The sequence below is a fragment of the Ptychodera flava genome, chromosome 5, assembly GCF_041260155.1.
Source record: "Ptychodera flava strain L36383 chromosome 5, AS_Pfla_20210202, whole genome shotgun sequence".
NCBI lineage: Eukaryota > Metazoa > Hemichordata > Enteropneusta > Ptychoderidae > Ptychodera > Ptychodera flava.
Genome location: NC_091932.1, coordinates 26,769,784 through 26,783,111, shown reverse-complemented (window position 1 = coordinate 26,783,111; position 13,328 = coordinate 26,769,784). Strand labels below are relative to the sequence as shown.

The 13,328-nt window shown below is 40.5% G+C and overlaps 1 long non-coding RNA gene across 1 annotated transcript in view; it reads right to left on the bottom strand.

The window, feature by feature from the left end:
* LOC139133394 (uncharacterized) overlaps positions 1-13,328 on the bottom strand; it is a 46,973-nt gene that overhangs the window by 6,246 nt on the left and 27,399 nt on the right. Inside the window, exon 2 of the long non-coding RNA XR_011552586.1 lies at positions 268-297. This is a non-coding gene — a long non-coding RNA (uncharacterized lncRNA). The remainder of the gene's footprint in view (positions 1-267; positions 298-13,328) is intronic.

Here is a 13,328-nt window from a genome sequence, read left to right as displayed (position 1 = left end):
GTAACTTTGACAATCATTTGTGACGATGATAAGCGCAATAGTGACAGTCATTTATCAAAGATTTTAAGGAATTACGACTGCATTCCTTATATTAATGCAAGCTTTGCATATATTTAAAAAAAATAAAGTAACACCTATGGAGCGTCGTATAGATTATGAGCTAATGTAAATGGTAAAGGCCAAGCTGAATATTACGAAGTCACAAAAACATACAAATATGTGCTTTCATAAAGAAAACGACGTACTCTGAAAGGAAAGGTAACTTACCCTTTACTAGCCATTATTCAGTCGACAACTCTGCAAATGGCAAAAGAAAGGGATCTTCAATGTCGAGAATAATGCGAATTATGAATATATATATGTTATCCAGTCACAATGTAATAATTATGAAACAGAAAGGTTAGGTACGTTTTCTGCTCAAGAATTCTTACAGATTGGGCTATCTGTAGGAGTAAACCTGATATACACTGATATGATTTGATTAACACGATGTTCAATGTTCTGGAGAGTCGACCCTCCCCTTCGCAGCACAACAGTATAATCGCGTTCATAAGCTATTCCTTAGGACCTACACACACTTGGTTTTGTGTATTTTTTAGAGTTTCGTGTAATGTTGAGCATGGTTACCATGGTCGTTCTGGAGATATAATGGACAGCGACTGACGTTTTCAAGTGCCTGTAGTAAACGTAGTGAGTTACGACGTCTTCTTCAAAGGAAGGGAAGCTATGGACGATTACCTCAGTATCAAAACCTGAGCATCTTGTTTTTTGAAAATCCGACATAAATAAGAGTGAATCTCATGGTATCGTAACAAAAAATATAAGGAGGTTGATCTAGACAGTAGTGCTTCCTTCTCTATTTCGTTTAAACACAGACAAATAGAAAGACAGACTAGCAACGCGGCATGCCTTTTGTTCCATGGTCGTCAGGCTAGACCATGGCCTTTTCATATTAAAATGAGCTTCACAGGTATTAGACTCTTTGGAGACTTTGTTCGTGGTTGATGCGAAAAGTACGACGAGATGCATCGTCCTGCCAGTCGCGTAGCAACCACACTTACTTTGTGAGCTCTCAGGGTAGAAACACTGCTTCACGCCAATCAAAACATAACACGCCAGCAGTTTCATAAACACATGACCAACTTGTGAAAGACGATATGACTGACCGTAAACCATTGTGGAAAACCGGACAGTATCGATAAAAGACCTTCAAATTTGGTTCAAACACACTCATTATATATTCATAAAACTGTGAGAGAAATTTTTAAAATGGTAAAAACTCACTTTCCCGAAGCTAAAAACATTCCCGTTTTCGCTAGCCCAGCACGCCAATTGCGCTTAGTGCCACACGACAACAACAACACAAACTTTGTCACAGTAAATGAAAGAAAGTCCGGCCGCCCTTGAATAAGTTAACACCAGTTTGATTTCACGGTTATAAGGAAAATCTTAAAATTTAAAGGGCAAAGGGAATTTCCTGCACCGATATCTCCAGCCCACCTTATTTCTTCACATTGATAACAAACTCATGTATTCTACGACAGCAAATGCTGTATGTGACCCTCCCCGTGCGGAATGCGTGAAATTTCATGAGCCTTCAGAAGTATTTGCGTGAAAAACAGCAAACTCCCAATACACATACCGGCCCTCCCTGTAATTTCTTTACAAACCAAAAGAGCCGTTACATGAGTGACGAACAGTGCGATAAATACCAAGATGAAGAAGCCCAGATGCCGAATTGGGTCTTCACGCTAACTAATTCATCACCCACCGGGCCAACAACTAAAGGGGCTGTACTCCCCCAGTAAGGAATGAAAAACACTCGGTGCTCAATGTAAACAAGACAGTCGCCAATATTCTGTACAGCGTCAATGTTGCCATGGGTGATAATTACCTTAGCGGGGCGTTAAACGATAGTCACTTTCCTGTCAAGAATGTGACGTCAAACCTACGGTAATTTGCATTAAGGTTGTCCCAGGTACGAATTCATCGCACATTCCAAGGCTCTAAGATAACAATCTAATTATAGCTCAAAACCTTTTAATCGTCAACCAGGCAAATATGGATGGAAAGAGTCTTTCCGCTGAGGGCAGGCTTTACTAACAATTTCCAATTATTGCCAAAGAAAACTGCCAAGGGAAACTGATGCGCTGAGTTGGACATTTTTCTTTTCACGCAACAAGTCTTTCATTATGCCTATTGTTCAGTTGCCAAGGAAACATGGCGACCTTTTTGGGCCTCTGAAGTGCAGCTGACCTCTTAACAAGAAGTCGAAATAAAGAAATCGAAAATAAAGCTCTTTTCACTAAATAATGTATCAAACTGCACGGTTACAAAAAAGTCAGGTCCTGAGACATAAAGAAAGCATACCTGCAAAAGATTTTGCTAGATAACTCGACAAATGTCTAGAGAAATTAAATTTAATTTTGTAGACCTGGTGAGCGTATGCGGTTCTGTCACGGTACATCGATACCGAACACAAAGGTTGGGTGTGTGCGCGTTGTGTTTAAATAAGTCTTAAAAGTCGTTAAGGTGATAAGTAGTCGTTCAACCGAAGCTAAAAGTTCACCAGGGTCTACACTCCCCCCTCACATACAAACTGTACTTGGCTTAAAAGGCAGAGGTCTTGTAGCTTGAGAGCATGCGAAATTCATCTTCGATCATACAAGAAACTTAAACGGCACGGATATTCATAGCGATGGTATAGTTTACTGTAAACCGATAAGAACAGCATATTTTTGATTCCCACTTCATTTCTTGATTTTCGAAACAAAATCAATTGTGTGACATGCATTTGTTACCAATGTTGTGAACTCTTACACAGAAATATGGCAACAAATAATGCTGCTTTATGAAAACAAAAATGATATGAAAGAAAGCAGTTTATTCCTGTTCATCAAATGTTTCCAATAAGGGTCACTAATTGAATCGGTTTGTATCGAGGAGAGGTTGATAAATACTCAAAATTTTCACGAGGCATTTTTCATTCTGTGGAGCGCGTGTGTTGCCATCGTTGGGTGACTACCTAAGGGACGTGTTGAGTAACAATCAACCTTCTAACGTTAGGCCTTAAGTGAAAAATAAGAATGGTCCTTAATTTGGCAATCAGGATGACTGTTCTTTCATATACACTGTACACAAGTTATACAGGTTTTCATTATGCGCGATGTACACGTTGCCACATGCTGGCTGGCTGACTATCTTAGGGCATTAAACTCTACACTTTAAGTCAAAATTGATAACTCGAAAGTTAAGTATTTCTCCTAAATGTTGTTTCACAAAAACTCAGGACCTGAAAGAAAAGCGATGACATAGCTCCGAATCCATTTTGAAGACAACTCGGTATAAATTAAAAGTTAACATACCTGCAAAACCCTTCGGTCGACACCCCTACAAATGTCAGAATAAACGATTTTCATTTCAAATGTTGCCGGGGAGTTGTCTCGGTTGAGTTGCAGTGAAATAATTAAAAAAGAAAATTTGGGTATGAATGTTCTTTGTGTAAAAGGTCTGTCGTACATGTAGAGTCGATGCGAGTAAACATGTAACGACATGATTTCATTCAAGCGAGGACAAAGTTCTCAGACGTCCATATTCCTCAGCAAGACAACAACTCCTGAAAGACGCGCTATACTTATATGAGCTTCATGCATCATTGCACGTTTAGAAATTCCTTTTATTTTCTGTGAGGTCACTCATTTTAGTTTAGTAGTAGTGAAAGTGAAAGATTTAAACTTTTGCTCAAACTTTGCCAAAGGAATTTTTCAACCACTGTCTTACCAAATGAAGAATAAAAATCAGGGTTCACTCAGGAAAAGAAACGACTTGAAATCTACACAGGAGAACACCCACAGCCCTGTGACATTCAAACACATGGTACACAGTTGTAAAAAGTCCTGTAACAGCCCTGTGGAGTGACAGACCCTGTACTAGTTTGTGAAAACTTTGTCTGTTGTTGTGTTTTGACAAACATTATAGTGACATAGCTGTGATCCACAGGCATGTGCCACTGATGCGCATATATCTGTGGAATGGCAGTGAATAATGGGCTGTTACAGGGATTTACTTTACATCTCAGTACTAGGATCTCTCACATCATTAACTGTCACAGCGTTATTTGCCACAACCCAGTACTAGCATAGCACACATCACTAGTAGTAAGTTTTTGTTCCCTTTTGGGATAAAGTAAGAATTTTACACCCATTTTATTCATTTATCTAAAGGAAGTGAAGGAAAAATTAACCATCCATGTAACTAAAGTATGACCCTGACCTATATATGAACTCACGCACGCGCAACAATTTTGGCGCAGCAGTGCATTGTCCTGAACTAAGCGGGGAAATTCCCTGCTGAGTCAGGTCCTGGACTTGCGCAATACACTAGCTATGACTCACTGGGTAATCTCCCTAACAGAACAGTATTCTATTACCGGATGGAAGGGAGATCATTTGTTATATAGATTCTGACTGTGCTGCAGCTCTGCACCCTGTTCCATAAGTGTTCCAGTGCCCATTCTGGAGGTGGATGTAAGTATATACTCGTTTTCTGGTTGTGTGAATTTACTATGTTTTTCCTACGCCTATCGGAACGAGATTTTCACCTATTTTAGTCCCTACCGGAACACTGTTGCGCAATACCCCTATCGGGACGTTTCCAGTAGGGACTTTCGCAATACCGCTTTCGCAATACCCTTCCAGTTGCTTAGCAACTTGTCACGTGGTTTCAGAGGTCTGAAAGTCTACAGTTTTCAGAAACATTTTCTACAGAATTTTTTCTGAACGACTCTAGTTAACTTGTTCACCCGATAGATAAAATTTTAGTAATTTCCTCTGAACTTAAAATATGACGAAAGACCATTACTTCAAATAATATGAGACGTTTCAGATGAATGGTACTGATATCTAAAGTGTTCACTCTTTTATCTCTACGTACAAATGTAGTTCCTAAGTCGTTCTCTACTCTATTCCCACCAACAAAACATTCAATACTCATTTCATTGCGATCTTTATCAATACTTATGATAATATCACAAGTTGTTCTGTTATCTGTTTTCATAGCATAATATCCAACCAAATCGTCAAATTCATCTCCAGTAGCTAACTTTACACATCTAATGAGAACTGTACCATGTTGAAGTATTTTCATATTATCAGTCATCTGTTGATTTACAGTCTGTAAAGTGAGAACAGCTGCCTCATCACCGACACTTTTAAGACCCAGTTTCTTTAAAGTTGTGTCCCAAAATAATCTAACTGGAACTCCGCTAGCTGTATACGAGCAATAATTCTCCCCCTCGTTTATCCACCTTCTTAGTGTATTATCTGCCTTCATTATTGTATTAAGAGGACTAATTTTAAGGTGAATCGGTATACCAAGAAGTGCAATGTATGGATTCGTAGGAGTAAGCCAACTACGAAAATCTAACAACTTGTACTTGTTAACATTGCTATCGAAATAAATAACATTTGGAGTTCCTGGCAGTTCAGTAACTCCACCACTAATTTCACTATCCAATATATCTAAGATGTTACGTGGTACATTATAAGGCATGAATTTCTGACTAGTCGAATTCCATGTCAGTGCAAAAGGAGTAGGATCATTCGAAGCCTTTGTGGCGTCAATTACAGTTTCATCGATGTCTTTCAGTTCAGAAAATTCTACAGCATGCTCGTGGGGCGCCGCGGCTAAAACGAAATATTTTTCGCGGTCCTTGTAACGAAGGACATAATCCTTATTATGATTAGTAGCTATCTTAGTATTATTGTTCACTTTAACATCACTTAAATCTTCAAGCTCAAGATTTTGTACACGAATTGCACCTAGACCTGAGTTACTTGGACCAGACATAATTAACCTATATACAGTGAAAATTAAAATAATACCTTGTAATAATATACAACGTACAACGATGATCATTAAGATTGTAAGCAAAACAGGCAAACCGGTTACTATGTATTTTAACCCTTGCATTGACATATCACAGTTTACGAAGATAAGGCTGCTAGAGTGTGGACTGTACAATTCATGGCATAACATAACATCGACGAATAATGTATTAAAATACCAAGAAGGCGTCCAACCGAAGAAGACTAAATCAATACGACCGGGTAACTACAATATCGATACGTTAAACAAAGCAATCGGGTTGAAGCAAAAAATTAATTTTGAAAAACATCTGCCGACAGGCCGCGTTCTTCTAACTTTGGCTGAAGATGTTAAAGTCTATTTCAATGCCACAGGTAGCTTCGCCAACGTAGTCGGCTTTTCAGATAAACCTGAGGACAACCCTGTGATAAAAAGTACTATGAGTCCAGGTCTAGCAGATTTCTTAACAGTCACTGAATATATAGTTCATTCAGATGTTGTTGATTTTACTGGAAGTTATGTTGGCTTGGGCTCTGACGAATACATACAGGGAGTAGTATCAGACTCTTTACAAACACTTCCCATTCAGGATACAAAAGAAATAGGTGAAAAGGTCACCTATAATTTTAAAAACGGCTCAATTTCCATGCCATTGAGAAAAGGCTCAGACTATATGAGTTCAATGCGTATCTGGATAACAGATCAGGATGGAAACATGATCAATTTCAATAACTGGCCAATTAGCTTTTGTATTGAATTATTGTAGCTAAACCATCCTACCGATGTAACATAAACCATCCCACGACCAATCCTCCAGCAATATAGATCATCTCATATTTTTTTTGCTCTTGACTTGGCTGATAATAATCTGAGAATTGAACTGGACTTGACGTAGAGTTGCTTTGCACCGCTTCTGCTTCTTCCAGGATTTCTGCATCTGTATCTCTTAACTCTGCCGCAGCATGTGCATCCTTTGCTTGATTTTCTCTTTCCCAGTCAGCCTGGAGTAATCTTTTTTCTGACCAGACGTTGCGATCATGTTCAAATTTTTCTAATGCTTTATCATGTCTAATTTTCTCTTCAATAAGAGCCTCACCATTCCCAGAAAGCTTTTGTCCGATAATATTTCCTCCTGTGAATGCCGTTGCATTTAATACAGCACCGAGAACTGTCATTCCTATTGCTGAGGCCATAGCTAACTGTATATTATTACAAAGTATAAGGTTCTGCAGGAATAATATTTTTCTGTTCAAGGAGATCTTTAGTCGCAACCGCGGCAGCAGTCGCACCGCCTAATTTTGCCAAGCGAGTCAAATTTGGTCGACTTGGATCGCCCATATCCATTTTCAGAAATTTGCTGGAGATCATAAGATATCCCATCGCAAGTCCTGCGATTACAATACCATCGTACATTGTGTTTACAACTGTTTTAGTATCCATGATTGCTGACTAGTATATAAAATAGAAAAATAAAAAAAAATATTATATATACTCCATCTCATACAATGTAGAGGAGCTGGGAACCCCCCTCCCCCTCCCCTCCCCTCGAACCCCTGTCGGAACTGTTCCGGAGGGAGCTGCTACGTGCTCTGTTTTTTTCGCTTTCTGGGGAGGATCTTTCCGGAGGGGACAACTGTGATGTCGAGCACGCCCCCAATATAGCCCTAATGCAGTCAATGAAACTCCCACAATTCCTAAAACAAGATAACATTTATTATACCATTTATTATCGCGTGAGCTATCACACTGTTGTGGCGGTACCCTCCCCCCGGAACAGTCTCGAAAGGAACTCGCTACCGCATCGCTCCCCCCCTCCATTGCTTGGCGTTTCTTCCACCTGTGTTCCCTGTTCCATTTCGCTACTCGCTTACCTGCAGCAACTCTCCCTGGATGCTTCGTCGGTAACGTCACTTTCTCTATGTTGCGCTGTGTCGGAGGTGTCGGTGTTGGTGGTAGGATCGTCCCTGACGGAGTCGTTTCCGTTTGCGGTGTGGGCGTCGTTTCCGTTTGCTGAGTCGGAACCGTTTGCGAAGTTGAATCCATTTATTTCAGGTACTATATTAAACCCGATTTTTTTAAAATTTAAATGTTTACCCGTAATTAAACCGGTGGAAATTAGAGCAATCACGGGCCCCCACGGTGTACGCTATCCGCCTCCCTGATAATCGTTTTATTTCACTGTTTAGAATAAAATCCTTTTTAAGATCAGTGGCATAGTTATCTCGATCATCGATTGGAACTACCTGACTTATTGCACAGGCTCCTAGATCTATGAAACTTTGAGTGATGGTATCACTTATAAGAGAACTGTATTTCGCTTCGTACATTTTGAAGGCTTTATCCACCGTTTCATCTCTCCATTTTTCTACGTCAGCAACTGAAATCTCCTTACCAAAAAATAACTTACTTTGACCACTTGCGATGACACAGAGTATTTTTTCACGTTTTGTCTCTATTATGGATCGAGCGTCCGACGCTGCGGTTGGTCCTTCGGAATGCGCTGCCATATTTGCCGCTGCCGATGACTTTATTAAATTCTCCATTGTTTGCAGTATGTTATCTATTCTTAGTAAAAAATAAAAAATTCGTTTAAACCTGAATCCGAAATAAAGTATTAACATAGTCTGGAATGTTAGTACCCCTAACGAAATCGTTCCGACAGGGATTCCGGGAAAATTCTCCTCCATTTAAATCTATATGTATATAGAAACACAAATAATGAGTACAGACCTATTCCCAGTTGCTTTTCAATTGAATAAGACGAGCGTACCGACAGTACAGCATGCTGATATTCCTTCCAAACCGAACGGGGGAATAAAACCTATTCTCATGGACTTAGAAATATATGTAACGCCGACAGAAAAATTTACTTTTCATCCTCGGGATGTGTTCAAAGATAACGTAATCACTCATCGATCAGCTAAAGAAAGTAATGTCTGGCTGGGCAGTCCGCATATGAAATATTGGGACCAGCAACTGAATTTCGCTGTATGGTGCAGCACTACTGGTTGTGGTATATCATTCGCCCATCTCTTTGATAAGAAATTTCCGCCCCAAATACGATCATTCTGCCGTTTCCATGTATACTTTACAATACGTCGGATCCTTCACGAAATGGGCGTTGCACTTCCAGACGATACCCCCACCTTCAAAGCGGGCGACAATCCGTACAATCTCGTCCAATATGAACTTCTATGTACAGAATTTGGAAATATAAGCCCAACGAAGTCCGACTTTCGTTATCGAAAAGGCCAGAACTCAGGTCTTGGTTATGGTTATGAATATTACACTAATCGTGGGCCCGTTAGACAACCAAAAGCGATATACAACGGTCATGACTTTTTCCTCTCCGCCGACGGAGGCGTTTTCTATACACATACAATTTTTGGAAAGAAAAAACATATACTGTCCGACAAAGACAGGCCACACTACTATTTCTTCCGAAATGATGGATCGGAGGGACAATATAATAGTTTCATTCCTCTGAAGGGAGACTCTGGATTGACAAAGGCTGGCCTAGCCCGCCTAAACGAAAGTCTTGAAGCCTACGTATATTGCATACTCGGCGCACAAGCAAATATTCGCAGTACCATAGTGGGTGATACTGGCAGTGCAGAGCAAGTAAGAAAAGAATTCGGTGTTCTCCTCGAAGATGAAATTCGTAATACAGACAAAGTAATCAGTTATAGGCGATATCAAGACACAATAATGAATACTGGTGTCAAACTTGATATGGCAGTCTCACCCAATTTACTTCTCTTACCGTCTGAGATGGTCATCCTTTCGGGCCCGGCAATCTCAGGTTATAATAATGAATTGCAATACGCAACTGAATCTATGGTCTTCGGAGTGAATGGTGATATAAACACGGAAGTTCGAGAAAGTGCTGTACATGAGATGGAAGGAGGGGAGGATCCTGTGAAGTGGCAGGACGAGCCCTCCGGAGGGGTAGGAGGAGCGACTGATACGAGTCGGGGACCTCCCCTCCCCTCCCCTCCCCTCCCCTCCCCCCGGAACGGGCAGCATCTGCAGACCCTATTCACGAATTCGGCAAAATTGGTTTGTTATCTTTAGCCATATTCATTACATTCATGTACAGTATATAGATCCGATCCGATGGCAATGTTCGCAACCCCACCATTCAACATGATTATAACTGGACCGACATATTCTGGCAAAACAGAATTTATGTTGGACCTCCTCACCGGTCCGTACTTAAGGAAATTCGAATATGTGATATTCATTTGCCCAACATTCATGAATAATAAAGCGTATAATAGAAGATTCATTTTCACCGATGACAACGTGTTTATATTTCCGGTCGGACTCGATGCTGTGGATGATACACTAGCCTACGTGCATAAAGAATGGGTCGGTACAAACACTTTAATAGTACTCCACGACTGCGCCTCGTCCAAAGATATGAAGAAGCGCAGTAACGTTTTAGTCCAACTTGGTTTCAGCGCAAGACATGACGGATTATCTGTCTGGGTTCTGACTCAACAATATACTAGTATTAGTAAACCATTCAGGGAAAACATACAGATGTTAGTACTATTTTACACACCGAACAAGATAGACAACAAAACTATTATAAAAGAATATGGAATGGAGGTGTCAGAACGGGAAGCCGTGGGCCTAATCAAGCAATTGAAAAGTAGGCCATTCAGTAAACTAGTATTTCATTTACGGAATCCGTACTGCATAACATTTTTCGTATAATATAGCAATTATGGAAGCTGAAGACTCTACCGATAGGAATCCCGAAGGTACTCTTAGAGAATTATATTACAACCCAAAAACTGGTTTTGGAGGTGTACAAAAATTATATGACGCAGCACGGGCCAGCGGACTCCACGTTACTAAGAAAGAGGTGCAGGAGTGGTTAAAAACTCAGCTAACTTATAATCTACATAAACCGGTACCTCGTACTCGTGCTACGGGCGGGAGGCGCGTTTTTGTAGCATCGATAGACTCTCAATGGCAAGCGGATCTCGTGGAATTCCCTCCCCCGTTCGCAAAAGAGAACCGTAACATTCGATACATGCTAACGGTAATCGATGTACTCAGCAAATACGCATGGGCCAGGCCTATACAGTCAAAAACGGCTGATGATACGTTACAGGCGCTACAAGACGTGATTAAGAAATCCGGGAGAAGGCCCGACAAACTTCAGACAGATGAGGGACGGGAATTTACTAATCGAAAAATGCAGGGGTGGTTGGAGGAGTCAGGTATTCATTGGTTTCACACCTACAGTGACAAAAAAGCTAGCGTCGTTGAACGTTTTAATCGAACCCTCAAGACGATGATGTGGAAATACTTTACATATAAACAGACACGTTCCTGGCTCCCCATTCTACCACAACTTCTCGAGAATTACAATAACACCGTTCACGGAAGTATCAAAATGAAACCCAGGGACGTAACAGAGGAGAACGATTGGCAGGCATTTTATACACTATTCGGTCCTGAGTTGGCAGCCGGGGGAGTTAACCCTGAATTCAAGCCGGGAGAACGGGTTCGAATTACAAAATACAAGACCACTTTTAAGAAAGGATATTTACCAAATTGGACAGAGGAGATTTTCGTGGTTTCAAAAGTTGTGTATGCAGCTGGACTAGGAACGCCGCCAGTTTACAAAATAAAAGATCTGAATGGAGAGGAAATACTTGGCACTTTCTACTCTGATGAACTTCAGAGCGCCCTTTCGGAACGGGGAGCCGACGAGCTGTACAGAGTAGAACGAATTTTGAAGACGAAAAAAATTAGAGGAAAGAAATATTATCTGATAAAATGGCGCGGCTATCCAGAAAGTTTCAATAGTTGGGAGCCAGAGGAAAATGTTATTAGAACTTCGTAAGTACTTCGTAAGTTCCTGTGCTGGTACTTGTCAAGTACTTACGTAAGTACTAACGTAAGTTCTAACGTAAGTACTAACGTAAGTACTTACGAAAGTTATTCAGTAAGTACCATGGAAGAAGTCTTAATTTCTTGAAAGCCGAAAGTGTCAGTTTACCACCTCGCTTCCACCCCCCACCTGGCCAAGTATTTATCATGTACTGTCGTAAGTAATGTTCACTTATTGCATCTTTTTCGGCCGTATGTGGATGAGGTGGTACTCCGGAGGCACATATTAAGTTTGCAAGATCTTCAAAGCGACTTCTCATGTTGCCATAGTCCGTTCTTTCGAGTCCCCCTTGTTCAGCTTTATCGATAAGTTCTGGTTGAAGTATAATGTACACAACTGACATGAGCCATAGACAAGTAACTTCAAAGTCCCCCCTTTTCATAATGTCAGTGCTCGTAGGTCAAACGGAGCATTATAAGCGTGCACAGATTCACAAGCATTAAGAAGTTTGTGTAGGTTCTTGAGTGAGACTCGAGGTTGTTCTAGTTGTTCTTGACCAGGTGGGAAGTACGCTTTTTCAAGTTCCTCCTTGCTGAAACCGTCTATTAAAAATCCTGGCTGCCGCCGCTCCATGCAATTCCAAAGTCAAAAGCTCATGGGAAATCTACTGGCCCGACTGTCTCTGTATCAATTGTTGGATTAAGTATATTCTTGAGAACTTCAGGCGTAAGAGATTGATGAATTACCAAACATGGAAGCCTGTAGTCGTGGCAAATTTCTAAGAAAGTCTGTTTGAACTTGTTGTGAATCTCTTCTAGTTCTTTTAAGGCGGTTATTTCGTACGACCTGGCTCGAGTCAACACATTCCGCCTGCAATAATCCCAAGGCATATCTTTGAATATGATAATGAAACTATGTAAATGGTCAAATGCTCTAGAAACAATCTTTTTTTCTTCCGCTGCCACGCCTCGGATTCGAGAAAAAGTTAGATGTTGAATTATGGAAGAGTCACAAATAATGTAGCGTTCCGAAGGGGTACCCCCCTCCCCCTCCCCAGCCTGACATTGTAAACTAAGCGTATGTTCTATAAACTGTTTCTGAAAATCGGCAATCGAAACGTGGCGCCCATTATAAAAGTCGGCAATGTTGCTGGAAAAACTAGTGTCAAATTCTGGTACGTGAGTCTCCGCCAAATTTACTGCATCGTAACTCTTACCACTTCCAATTGGTCCATTTATGAATATGTATGACATTTTGGGGATACTATATCATAGAAAAATTTTTTTTAAAATTATTTTTTATTAAGATATATACGATAAGACAATGACAATCCTTTCTATTTCAGATGCAATAAAAATACTTGAAACCGGAGAAGACAATATTCGAATCAGTGACGGCAAACTCATATTTGGTGAATCTTTGGTAGATCCTATTATATATGTAGACAGTGAGCTAGAAGTAGTTTTCAACATCGGACCTAAGTACGGTTCTAAAGATCCAGCTACATGTGATGAAATGTGTGTCCGTTGGCAACCGAGTCTTCAAAAGTTTACCGATTTGATAGTATTCCGTACCCTAGGTGAAAGTTTCGATGCAAGCACTGCTAAAAGTT